The sequence below is a fragment of the Eubalaena glacialis genome, chromosome 2 (genome assembly GCF_028564815.1).
Source record: "Eubalaena glacialis isolate mEubGla1 chromosome 2, mEubGla1.1.hap2.+ XY, whole genome shotgun sequence".
Lineage (NCBI taxonomy): Eukaryota > Metazoa > Chordata > Mammalia > Artiodactyla > Balaenidae > Eubalaena > Eubalaena glacialis.
In genome coordinates, this window is record NC_083717.1 from 100,464,608 (window position 1) to 100,479,046 (window position 14,439).

The following is a 14,439-nucleotide window of genomic DNA, read 5'->3' on the forward strand; positions in this document are numbered from 1 at the left end:
TGTAACAGTTAGGAAGTTATGGTTGAAACAAGGAAACGTAAAATATATGTTTTTAAATACTCATTAAAAAAAAAAACAGATTTGGAATATTGTAAGAGCCTGGTATATATAACCTCGTTGAGCACAGCTTCCATACAGCGGTGTGAGTGGAAGCAAGAGCACAAGCATTAAGGAATAAAGAAATGGAAGTAGACTGTAGACAACTTAAAAAAAAAACTGGCAATGAAAAAGAAAATGATGGGGTAGAGTGGTGCTTCAGGAACATGATTTCTACTGAAACATAAGAAGCAACAGTTGAGAAATAATACTTTTGACTAAGAGAAAGCACAGCAAGGCCAAGAAACTAACTTTTCAGGAAGGTGCTTAAGGAAACTTGAGGCCTTAGTGATGCCACAACAGACACCATGGTGGCAGAGGGCAGGGGATGTTGGAGCTTGGACTATTAAGGAGGGCTAAAGGACAGTAAGATAACAGTAACAAGAGTTATCCCTGACTTATCTGCCCCCACCTAGCTCAGCTAGGATCTTAAGCTTACTCAACCACAAAAAGCCAACATATGCTCCCCTAATATAGGCTAGCTCTTGAAATGTAATTTCCAAAAAGCCCAATGATTTTTTACTGGCAACACGAAATGTACTAAGATAAGGATTAACGCCAGAGGCAGGCAGAGTGACCTCGTACCAGTCTGACAGTATCTGTTTTTCCTACTCTACCCTTTACGTGCATCTTAAGTATTAGTGGTCTAACCACAGGACATATATTCAAAAAGTCAGGTAGAGTCTATTTTGTTGATTCATGACAATTAGGTTTCTTGGTTGGGAAAAGAAAGCTATTTATTTGAACCCTCTAAAATGAAGGTCTAGAATATGTCTCAGTCAAATCTTTTTCTCATCATTACCTTTAAAGCTTGGATCTTTAAAAGACAAAAGAATATAAAAACTATATATGCTACCTAGGCAACTTAAAATAATAAATCATTAGCTATTTCAAAGTTAAATTCCATTCGAACATTCACAGGCATCCTACTGTACAGAAGACATTGTGCTCCAGGAACTCAAAAATTAGATGTGATCCACTTCCTCACAAAGTTTAAGAAACTAATGTGAAAGAGAAAGTTGTAAGCAGTGTTAATACAACATGTATTATATCAAACTATAAAGAGTTACAAATGTACAATAAGAAAAATTAACAAGATCAAGTATGACTAGAGGGATCTTGGAAGGCATCATGGAAGAGACAGCATTTCTGTGAGTCTTGGTGATAGAAGGCTTTTGATAGAGATGAGAAAGAGTATGAGGAAAAAGTCAAAAAAGTAAAGAACATCTTTAGGAACTAGCTAGTATACAGAATGAACAAGGATTTGCTAGGCAGTAAGGCCGGAAAAATAGTCTACGAACAGACAAATGGAAGGCCGTGAATGTCACATTAAAGCATTTACTTTGTTTTCTAAAGGTAACAGAGAGCCAGAGCAGGATTCTAAGAACAGAGTTATATGATCTAAACTAACGGTACAAGGTTAGGCTTTAAAAGACTGGAGATAAGGAAGACATCAGTTACCCATAAGAATGATCCTAAGGAAAGACGATGAAGGTCAGAACTAGGGCAGTAGAGATGGAATGGAGGAGGCAGACAGATACTAGAGACACTGCAAAGGTAGAATGACAGGACTCTGACTGAGTGACAACCAATCAGACACACCGATGGAGACTACAGGGATAAGTTTATGATGTCAACAAAGTTTTTGATGAGGGTTTCCAGGAAAAAGATTGTACTTTTTTTAAAGTTACTTTTTCTGTCCTTATTTGATTTTTGAGAACAGCTGAAATAAAGAACTTGCTCTGATAATGTCATCAAAGGACCACAGTTGTTTCCATTTTCATTCATTAAATTATACGTTATGCTGTCAAATAAGATGCCTGGTGTTAAAAATACTTCCAGCATTGCCTTAATTGCTATTTTAGCCTCTACAATCACATATATTTCTGCAGAAGTCAAAGCACAAGGTAAAGGGTATTTTTCCCTAATCATATGAGAAAGCAAAGAATACATATCCAACTTAAATGTACGTAAACTTTAATGTATTAAATTTTTGATAAGTCATTCTGCTGCATTTTGCCATTAAAGAAATTTCAAAAGAGACTGGCATAAAATAACTTAAGGCCAGAATGACTGAATGGATTTACAATTTCCTTATTTTGGTTGCAACAGTAAAAACAAGCCCACTGATATTTATATAGGAATGTTCAATAACTACAGAACTCAAATAAATTTAAAATCTACTTGTTTAGCTCTAGAACTAAATACAACATATAACCCACTAAAACTATGTTATACTTCAAAAACGACTGTAAGTACAAAAAATAAAATAACTAAGTATATGTAAGAAAAAGTTCTCCTAAAAAAAAAAAATTTAAGATGTGTAAACCTGATAAAGATTTAAGAACAATCGCTTAATCAAACAGCAATGCTCCAAAAATGAAATACAGGCAGTGCTGAAAATGAGCTGACAATAGGGAGAAAATGGAAGGCATATATACCCCTCTCTCTTTCTGACATTTTTCTGATCCTTCCAAAGAAAGGAGTAGAGATTGGATGACCTGAACCACAGAGTGATGACTAAAAAGCAAAAAAGTAAAGATTGAGGTTTGTTGTCATTCAAACTGGTCCTGATATCTTAACTAGGGCTTCACACCAGCCACTGCCAAGGTTGCTGGCAACACTGAAAGGAAAGCAGTTTGTCTTTGCTGGCCATCCATCATCTCATCTCACCCCATCTCTGGCCTTCAGATAGCAACAGTATTCACTACATCATCTGACTATCTTAAATTTCATATAATCCATTCTATACTCATTCTAGTTAAAATGCCACAGACAAGTAAGTACTGATGAAATAATCTGCTTTAAAGCAATCCTAAAGTTAAGGCTCAAACCTTTTAAGAATTAATCACTGCTAAAATAACCTCTAGTATTTTCTGAGTATCTACTATGGGTCTAGTGACAATAGCAGTGTTTTTTTAAAATCCCTTTAGAAGGTCACAATCACCACTAAAAAAACAAAAACAAAAAAAACCTGAAGAGAAAGTATCAGAGCATGTCACACATAGTAAGGTTAAGAATTGTTTCATGAAACTTTAGTTTTGGCTGTGTACCTGTGTATGCACATATAGAACACTGGCTATAAATGTGAAACGTCTATGGGTTACAATTGAAAGTGTAAAAGTCCTGCAGAGCAATGCTACTCCAAGTGTGGTCCACAGACCAGTGCTGGTTAAGGAACTGTTGGTTACCAGTCTGTGATAAAATAAGCTTATAACAGAATGTAAACCTATTAAGCACACTGAATTTTTCATAGCAGCACATATTCTAGCACAAGCTGCAAGCCTGTAAGAGACTGGCTATTTTGAGTAACACTGCTCTAGGGAGATAAAGAGAGTATCACAGGGCTTCTGATCACAAATACCTTAGTCTGTTTATCAAGACCAAACTAATAGTCATTAAATAATAAGCCAACAATTAATTCCTACACTGTACATTAATACGTGACTCCAGTCACTGGGAAGTCAAAAGGAGGGAAAAATTCACTGTAACTTGGGGCAAGGGGGGAGCTTCTTCCAGCCCAGAGTGTACTCTTTTGTGCTGATCCCTCGTCCTGCAAAAACCAACTTAAGTTCCACCTCTTCCATCCTTGATGGTCCCAGTTCTTGGAGTTTCTTTTTTTATATATATATAAATTTATTTATTTTATTTATTTTATTTTTGGCTGCACTGGGTCTTCGTTGCTGCGCGCGGCCTTTCTCTAGTTGCGGCAAGCGGGGGCTACTCTTGGCTGCAGTGCGAGGGCTTCTTATTGCGGTGGCTACTCTTGTTGCGGAGCACGGGCTCTAGGTGTGCAGGCTTCAGTAGTTGTGGCTCGCAGGCTCTAGAGCGCAGGCTCAGTAGTTCTGGCGCACAGGCTTAGTTGCTTCGCGGCATGTGGGATCTTCCCGGACCAGGGCTCAAATCCGTGTCCCCTGCGTTGGCAGGCAGGTTCTTAACCACTGCACCACCAGGGAAGCCCTGGAGTTTATTTCTTGATCTAAATCCTATACTATCAATATTTGTTATCTATATCATTCCTTTAGTACAGAATTTGGACCAAATGACAATCATGACTAGGCTTTAAGATATTCATACCTCATAAGCATGCAGTTTCATGATGCTGTGATAGAGACAGAAACTGGCCCTAAGGATAGGAGTTAGCTATGAATAGAGTGAGAAAGGAGGGCATGCCAGAAGAGGAAATCAACACGAACAAAGACACAAAATGAGAAATCAGTATGGGAAGGTAATAAGAAAAATAAAGAATGCTATAGGGATTATTAGGAAATAACCAAATTAGATCAAGGGATTATACTAACATGTCTTTATAAGTCATTACTCTAACATGCTAGATCTCTTAACATCTACCTTAGTAGTCCTTATAGTCAACCCTTAATAACTGTTGGCTAACAATAATAAATTCTATTAGGTAAAGAAATGGAATTACATGATGGAGGACTTTTGAAGCCACCCAAAACTGTTTATATTTAATTCAGCAGGCAATAAGAAGCCAGATCTTGAAGGAAAAATGGTATCTCTGGGCAGGTCAAAGTGGGGATATGCAAGACAGATTTGAAGGAAACGGGAACAAGGGAATGATACTTTAGAAAAGAATAACTAGCAGGCCATGGCAAAAAAGAACATAAAAAGGTAGAAATGTGCTTTGACTGAAACAGTATTTTCTCTCTTGAGTATACACACACACACTTTCAACCCTGAGAAATGTGAAGAATGGTAGTGCTGTTAACAAAAAAAAAAAAAAGGAATGGTACTGCTGTTAACAAAAAGTTTAAAAAACTGATCAGTTTACAGCAGCATTTCTCAACTTGGGCACTACTCACATGTTGGACTGAATAATTCTTTGTTGTGGGGCTGCCCTACACATTGTAGGATGTGTAGCAGCATCCCTGGCCTCTACCCACTAGACGCCAGTAGTATCCACCCTTCTCCAGTTCTGACAACCAAAACTGTTTCCAGACATAGCCAAATGTCCCCTGGGTGGCGGGGGGCGGGTCAAAATTACCCCCAAATAAGAACCACTGATTTACAAAAAAATTTGAACATGTTGAGTGTATGCAAAAGGAATAACATCTAAAGAAGGATGCCTTGATAGAGATGTAAATACGTAATCAGACATCAGGTTTACAGAAAGACCAGATATTAAATCAATTATTAAGGCGTTAATGTTACTTTGATAATCCTTAGTGTTTTGGGAGACAACAAAGTATTGACATTGAAATAATACGCTATCTAGCATATAGTTTAAATAATTCTATTCTCTTCACTTTTATGTATATTTTTAAACTTCTGTAATAGTTTTAAAAACATAAACATCATTTACACTAGTAACTAAAATCAGGAGAATGAATCACTAAGGAAATGAGATCTTGTTTCTCTACAAGCTGACAAGATACCTGAAGGGCTCAGGACTTGGGGGGTGGGGGAGGTTCCTAAAGGAGGAAAGAAACACAGAATGAAGGAAAACCAGGAAAGTGCAATATCATGGAAACCAAAGAAAAAGAGAAGTCCAAAGTTACAAAGTTCTTACAATGCTAAAAAGAAAAACAGAGTAAAATAACTAGCCCTAGTTCTGAAGAGTGATTAAAAACCAGCTTCAATGTGGTAAACATTTAGAATACCTACATCTATTCAAAGTGTAGCATTGGGGGCTGCAGGGGATACAAAGAATATACCTCCTAACATAGTTTCTACCTCTTAGGATGAAAGATGAGTACACAGTGGTAATACAAAGCAAAGTACCATATTACAGGCACTAACGTACCATGCCCAAATTTTCTGGTTTTATTAAGGACCATTCCTAGAAAAAACACGAGGGCAACTGTTTTACACAATAAGTGTCTATCTACCTATATAACCTTGATCCATTTCTTATCTCCTCTTCCTCTTTATCTCTTTAATTTTTTTTTTTTAGCAGATGCGAAATGGATGAGCTGGGAACCCAACTGTACTTAGTAAGTACCAAAAAAAGAGCTATGGTTCTCAACACTAGCTGTATATTAGAATCACCTACAGAACTTTAAAAAAATATTGATGCCCAGGACCCATTCCTAAATGGTTCAATCAGAATCTCTGAGTGTGAGACTTGAACATAGGTATTTCTATAAAGCTCCTCAGGTGAATTCTAGCGTGCAATCAAGACAGGGAACCATAGGCATAAAGAATGGATATAAGCATGTTACTAGAAGCAATAAAACACTATGAAGATGACAATTAGTTTTCAGCTGAAATCAACATTTTTTTTTTAAGGTAGAATTTTATTTTTATTTATTTATTTATTTTTAACATCTTTATTGGATTATAATTGCCTTGCAATGTTGTGTTAGTTTCTGCTGTATAACAAAGTGAATCAGTTATATGTATACATATATCCCCATATCCCCTCCCTCTTGCCCCTCCCTCTCACCCTCCCTATCCCACCCCTCTAGGTGGTCACAAAGCACTGAGCTGATCTCCCAGTGCTATGCAGCTGCTTCCCACTAGCTATCTATTTTACATGAAATCAACATCTTAAGTTATATAACTCCCAACCTACCAAAATTATGAGAAATCATTTTAATTTTTAATATTTTGTAATTAAGAAATTAAAAACCCCAGGATTCCTACACCCACAGCTTTTCAATTTGTTTTGAAATTGGTATTATAATGCATAATAATTTCATTTTACTACATTACAAAGACATCAGGTCAAATGTTATATGATATTACATGTGGAATCTAAAATGATACAAATGAACTTATTTACAAAACAGAAATAGACTCACAGACACAGAAAACAAATTTATGGTTACCAAAGGGAAAGGGGGTATGGAGGGATAAATTTGGAATCTGGGATTAACAGATACACCCTACTACATATAAAATGGATAAACAACGAGGACAACAAGGACCTATGGTGTAGCACAGGGAACTATATTCTACATCTTGTAGAATATCCTATATTCTACATCTTGTAGAATATCCTATATATCCTTGTGGCATATCCTATAATGCCAAAGGATCTGAAAAAGTATATATATATATATGACTGAATCACTTTACTGTACACCTGAAACATTGTAAATCAACTATACTTCAATTTAAAAAACAAGAAAGACATGCAGGTTCACATCACTGTTGGTACATTTCAGAGAATTTAGTATTATGAAAGACTAAACTGTAATGTGTTAGAAGAGGCAAGGTTTAGCTATCTCAACACTAACTTTATTCACTGTACATGAGTACTGTGTTACTTGAATTAATATGGTTATAAATGTTATTACAAATAAATTTAACATAACACTTCATCATTTACTAATAAATTTTATATTATAAAAGTATTATAAAAGTCTTAGTCTCATTTTCCACTTATTATCATACAACTCTGGGCAAATTCCTTAAATCCTCCACCACAACCACTGCCACTGCTCAGTTTATTATCACCTGCAAAATGGGAATAATCCATCTGCTTCTATAGAGTTTTCAAAGGTGTCAATGAAAAAATATACACAAAAAGTGCTCCGAAAATTATAACGTGCCATGAAATGGCTAAAGAAATCAGAAGCATAACTTATTCTGCATCTACTACTATATCCAAACATCAGTCAACAAAATTATGGTAGGCTAAAGATGGCCACAAGTTCTTTGGCATTCTCCTCTTCAAAAGGTCTATCATCTGGCTGGGGGAGGGCTCTGACTGCTCTAACCAATACAGAAGGTTGGAAGTAATGCTGTGCCAATTTCTGGGTCCAGGCTTTAAAAGACTTTAAGAGAAAGCTTCCACTTCCTGACCCTTCAAACACTTGTCTTGGAACTCAGCCTCCATGCTATGATATGTCCAAGACACATGAAGAGGCTATGCTGTAGGCACTCCAGTCGACATCTCCAGCTGAACTCCCAGCCAACATCAACTGCCATCCATGGGAATGAGCCATCTCGGATGTCCTGCCCAGCTGAGCTTTCAGCTGACTCCAACCCTAGCTGGATATCTGACTACAAATACATGAAACCCTCACTGAGAACCAACCAGCTGAGTCCAGTCAGCCCACAGAAACATGAGATAATGAACTGTAGTTTTAAGCCACTTTGTTTTAGAGTGATCTGTTATATAGCAACAGGCAACTGGGACAATGACCAAGATTAAAACAAAAAAGACTCAATAATATCTAATTTTATTAACACCTCATATTTAATACACTTTTTTCCCTTTCATCTCTACAAAAATAAGTACATTTTTATGTAGAAAATGTTCATAATAAAATATAATGCTAGACATTTTATGGGAAAAAAATCTGATGTACTGACTCTCTTACTTTACAAAAGCCATTTTGGTTCTTTCCCATTATGTTCACTCTAATAAACAAATGACCATAATGACTGACAAAGTTCAAGTAAATATATTAAAAATTAAATTCTAGAAAGACATCTTTAAAATATTTTTGTTTTTCTCACGCATTGTTTTCTCAAAAACTACAATGCATACCTATGTGCAATTAATATAAATTTATGTCATTAATGACAGGTTGTTGTTTTTTATTATAGGGTCCTTACTATCTAATTTAAAAGATGCACCTAATGTGTCACAAGAAAAGGAATACACATTTCAACATGTTAAAGACATAGCACAACCTATGGAACCTTTCAGACAGACTGGTCCAGTACTCTGGAATCATGAGAAACGATCTAAATCCATCATGAAAGACATTCAACAATGAATCTTAAACAGAATCTGTTGAAATGCAAAATCTGCTTACATAGCAAAGCCGCAGAGCAAGCCTAGAAGAGGAACACTTCCCCAACAAAAATCACTTGACATTTTTCATGGCTGCAGTAGAAAGTATACAAAAATTAGGATGCTTGCTGATGTAGAGAGAGTAAAATCCTTAGTTCGGCATCCCCTACAGCTGAAACCCTCAGGGCTCTCAACAAATATTAAATTCCCTAGACTCTGCAACACCTCTGTCTTCAGGTAAATATTTTGTTAGTGATTAGGGACTTGCTCCAAGGTCACAAAATGAACTGGAGGCAAGAAATAAACCGAGAAGTGTGGTCTGCAGCTTTAAGTACAAATTCAGGGTTCTGATCATTTCCAAGGTGGAGTGGAGGTGAAATTAACTTGTCCCACAACTCTAGGAGAGAGGCCACATTTTAGGAAAGACAAGCTTTTATTTGGGGAAGTCACAGTTTTAACTCTGAAGCGCTCGCAGGTTCTTTAAACTCATACCTGGACTTCACTACAAGCAAGTTTGACTGGATCAGAGGAGGGACTGGAAAACACTCTGAGAGATTGTATTAAGGCCTGGGGATGTAGCTCGACGGGCAGAAAATCTGAAAACGGAGGCAAGAGGAAAGAGGTCAAAGTCGGTCTGAGTGTCCAAGAAGGTGGAAGAATGGTCAAGGCCACCTTCTAAGACCGGAAAAACCGGAGTCCACACGGAACCCGCTGGGCAACCCTAGGTGGGTAGCGGGAAAGACTCGAGGTAGGACCCTTCCTCCAAAAGCCGATTCTATGTTCGGGGTTGTCCCACCCCCTCCGAGGACACGGCTTGTCTCCCGGGTGACCAGCAGCTGGTGGAAGGAAATGGGTTCACTGCGGACGGATTCCCGACGAACAAAGGCCAGGACCCAGCCCCGCACTCACCTTGGCGCCGGGCGCGCTTCACTAATGCCGGTCTCCTCGCCAAAGGCCCATCTCCCACCAACCCGAAGAAAAATCTCTATCCCGACGGAAGTCAGCTCAGCTCATCCCTCTTTCCCAATTTGCACTGCGTTGCGACGCGTCGCGTCTCTGACGTCACGCAGGGGCGGGGCTGCGCGCGCGCGTGTGCCCTTGACTATTTGCTGTTTCCCAGCCCCATCCTACTCTGTGAGGGCTGCGCGGGAGGGCGGAGGAGGGCCAAGGAGGACGTTTTGGATGGACGGTCTGGGTAGTGTCCAGGCTACACGGAGCTGGGGCGAGCTTGTCCGCCTGTCCCCTGCGCCCTGCATTTCTCGGGCTTAGTTCTGTCAGCCTGGTGTTACTCGCATTCCTGGGCCTTGCTGTGAAGGAAGCAGGGCTGCTCTTAACGCCTTAGCTACGCCTCTTCCTCTTCAGGTTGGAGATTTAAGGCAGACTAGAAAAGGGATTTGAATCTCAAATCTGATTAAAAGTTTAACGTTCTCCGAAGCCACGTAAGAGAAGACTAGACACAGTTCTAAAGCACATTATATATACACATACACAGTTAAGAACCCAATCTTACAAAAACAAAACGAGAAGTCTGAACTTTCTCGCGAGGTGATTCTTTGTAGGTGATTGAATGCTCCGATTATCTGTAAACATAAAGTTGCTTGGATGGAGTTGCGGGCCATGGTCACTAAGTCCCCAGGGACAGTCCAAGTGTCTCATGGATGGAAAAGCTGGAAGGCGAGGTCTAGAAAATGCGTTAAGTCAAAGTGTGTGCCACATAGGTGTTCAGTAAACGTGTAATGAATAAATGAAAGGACCTAACCCAATAGTGTTTCACATATAGTGGTCTTTCCATTAATGGTAATTTCCTTTCCATCACAATGAAATACCTGCAAAAATATGGTAGCTCTTTTATACCTAAGCTATACACTATTTTCCCAAAAGATTTAAGACATATACTATGAAATATACTATACTACCTGAGACTACTAACTAGGAAGACTTAGCAAATTTTTCATAACTAAGGGGAAAAATTGCATCTATCTTTCGAGGGTGGATCTTAAGAAAGTAAATTGGTTATTGGTTGTTTGCTTTTTTTGGTTTGTTTTTGGTCTGCTGAGCATCCTGATGAATTTGAGTATGCAAAGAAAAATCCAGAGTTGAGTTTGGGAGTAGGAACCAAACAAAGACAGAGGAAGAAAAGTTCTCTGAAGACAATCTTGGAGAGGGAGGATCCTAGGAATGTGAGGTGATAAAGAAAGATCGAAGCCCATAAGAATGAATCAATCAGTGAAGAGTCTCCTATGGTGGGATGACAGAAAGGTTTTAATAAATAGGACTCTTTAACATTCACCTAAAGTTATTTTTGTTGCTCTGATGTAATTGCCCCAATCCCAATCCCATCATCCCAGTAAGTGGAATTCCCCAACTTCCCTAAAGCATCAGTCAAGTTTGCTAAAACATAAGTCATTTGCGTGCGTTTTTTTGCAAACTAATAAGTTCCCACATGTAGGTCGACAGGTGTGGGAGAGAAACCAGGCACAAGATGACAAGATGATTCCAAAACTGAACTGAGTTGGTGAAAGCAGGAAAAAACAAAACATTCCTGGGAAATTCACAGAAATCTGGGGATGGGCTCTGGACTTTTCAAAATTAGTAGAATGAGAGTTCTTAAGGAGCAGGGTTACCTAGATGAAACTATGCTTATTGAATGGAATTATAAACCCTAACTCTTGTTCAAATTTGTACTGTAACAAACCAGGTGGCAGTATCTATGGTACCCAGGCCATCCAGCATAAGCAGTAGTCCAAAACGTACTGAACCTGATTCATCCTCCATCCATTCAACAAGTATATGATGAATATGTATACTATGCCAGGGATTATTTTGGACTTGGGTTATAAAGTCCCTCCTCAACAGAGAGCTGACTTACATTCTGATGGGCGAGAAATATGATAAGCAAATACATACACAACATGAGTTTGAACAACATGAGTTTGAACTGCCCAGGTCCACTTAAATGTGAATTTGTTTCGATAGTAAATACTACAGTACTACACAACCTGACATTGCTTGAATCTGTGGTTGCGGAACTGAACTGGCGGATCCGGAGGAACCTGGGATATGGATGGCTGACTCTAAGTTATACTCGAATCTTCAGCTCTGGAGAGGCTTGCTGCCCCTGGTCCCTGTGTTGCTCAAAGGTCAACTGTATACTATGTTAGGTGTTGTTAAGTGCTAAAAAGAAAAATAAAACAGGGTAAACGGCCAGCAAAGACAGTGGTATTTTTGGTGAAATAGGGAAGAGCTCTCTGACAAAGTGACATTTCCATAGAGCATTTAGTGAAAAGAGGGAGCGAGCCATGGATACGTGTGGGGGAAAAGCATCCAGGCACTGGGAGCAGCACAGGTGAAGGCAGTGAGGGAGGAAAAGGAGAGTGTGCTGGAGGGACAGCAAGGAGGACAGTATAGCTAGCATAGAGTGAATGAGTGGGATCGTGATAGGAGATGATCTCAAAGGGGTGGGGAGAGAATAGAGCACAGATTATATAGGCCTTGTAAGCCAATAAAACATGTTTATCTCAAAATAACACAAGAAGTGAATCACAAGTTAATATTTTGAGAAAATTTAGCTTTCATATGTATAATAAAGTTTACATTATGTACAAATGTTCATCCCAATTATCTTTTCGCCAAAGCACAAGTGTCTTGTGGTTTTTTTTATTAATCACTTATTCTTTTCTATTCATCTGGGTTTTATTTCCTAAAATCATAATGATCATCGCATTGGGCCAGTTGCATGGCCCATCAAACATTTTATCTCTAGGGAATGCATCACCAGAAAAGGGCTGGTAAGTCTTGGCTATTCTCCTGGATATCAACTTCAAAGTTTAGGCACTCACCAATCTTTGCACTTCACTAAGACTCTACCAGATTGGTTTATCTTAAGTTGTAAAAAATTTACTATATCACCACTTAAGGTGATTTGACTTCTATTTTTTTTAATGTGAAGTTGTACTTCTATCTTTTTTTTTTTTAATTTATTTGGCTGCATCGGGTCTTAGTTGTGGCATGCGGGATCTTCCGTTGCAGCGCGTGGGCCCTTAGTTGTGGCACGCGAGCTCTCAAGAGTGCGGGCTCAGTAGTTGCAGTGCGTGGGCTTAGTTGCCCTGCAGCATGTGGGATGTTAGTCCCCTGACCAGGGATCGAACCTGCGTCCCTTGCATTGGAAGGCAGATTCTTAAGCACTGGACCACCAGGGAAGTCCCTATACTTCTATCTAACTGGCCTAAACTTAATAAAGTTTTAGAGATATGTCCTCATTCTATGATTTCAGGGTTTAATGAACAACTATACTTACTTTTTTCAACCCTTAATGATTTTACAGATTTAAGTCTTCTTTCCTTTCTCCCTTTGATTTTCTATCTAAACTGCAAAGGTTTAATCTGGTTATTATGTTCTTCAGTGGTTCCCCATTGTAATGTTGTCTTCTGGATCTTCCTGCGTCCATTAGATTTTCCTTGCAGAAAGATATTTCCTTGTAATACTCAGAATACAATATTACAAATGGTGATGCACATGGTTTTATCCCAACAAGATAAAGTTTTCAGTTTGTTGATCCTATCACAGAATTTTCACCTACTTGACTGAGGTCATCAAAGAGTTACTTAAACTTCTTAAGAATTGTCTCTGCAGTTTTGTCATGCTAACTCTAACTGGCAGAAAGAGAATCCCATTCAATAACCACAGGAACTGTTGAGCTATCAGTGTATTGAATTGAGATCACAGAATCAACACACATGCTTAAGCCTTTTCTACATATTTACAAAAAAAACTTATTAAGCTTTCGATATAATGACATTTTAATGAAGCACCTAATTTAAAGAAGATACTTTTTAAGTCAAAATTCCAAAAAAGTCTTTCTGTAATTTATTCCCATTTATACAACTCTTAACTTTCTAAAGTAATGTAATGTCTATGGGAATAGGGGTACGATTTTTGATGTGGCATTTACGTCTTCCAAATTATAGGTAAATATATTAAATAATACATGCCCAGTGGTTCAAACTTCATCATTATCAAGCAATATGTGGCTTGAATAAACACAACAACAATGCAGACCCAAAACAAAAATTTACAGACTCCGGGCTAGCCCAATGCTTGGGATCCCCCAGCTGCTAGCCAGCACATGGAGAATTGTGCCTGGGCGTGGCACAACTGGATGCACCTTGGGAAATGTTCTGGATGAGGGATCCCAACTCCCTGCCTCATCACATACTTCTGGAGGAGTGGAGAGGGAGCAGGGATCACCCAGCCAATTTGGAAAACTAAGCTTTTCTATTGGGGTTACAATTTTATCGGTTTCAAAAACAAGGTTTTTGAGACCAATCACCTGTGAAGTTTTCCTTATCAATTCTAGTTTCTGCCTGAGCCTTTAGAGCCACCCTGCTGAACTAGCTTGTTGCTAGGCTGCAGAAAGAGAATGAGAGCACCCAGGTTATCCAGCAGACAGACTAGTGTATCTTTACTCAAGTGTGCATAAGAACCAACCTGTAGTTTACATTTAGTAGATAAGGAAAAAGAACAACAAATTTGCATTTAAAAATATCTAAGGTGATACTGATGCTGGCGGTCATGAACTCCCCCTGAAGAAATGACAAAACATTCTGTTCAATCTGAATTTACTTTTGTAATAG

General features: G+C 38.6%; 1 protein-coding gene across 1 annotated transcript in view; it reads right to left on the bottom strand.

Annotated features, from left to right (window-relative positions):
* The window catches only part of USP8 (ubiquitin specific peptidase 8), a 58,674-nt gene extending 48,853 nt beyond the window's left edge, over window positions 1-9,821 (bottom strand). The window contains exon 1 of the mRNA XM_061182144.1: window positions 9,716-9,821. The gene's annotated coding sequence lies outside the window, so the exon portion shown is untranslated. The remainder of the gene's footprint in view (window positions 1-9,715) is intronic.
* Between the last annotated feature and the right edge of the window lie 4,618 nt (window positions 9,822-14,439).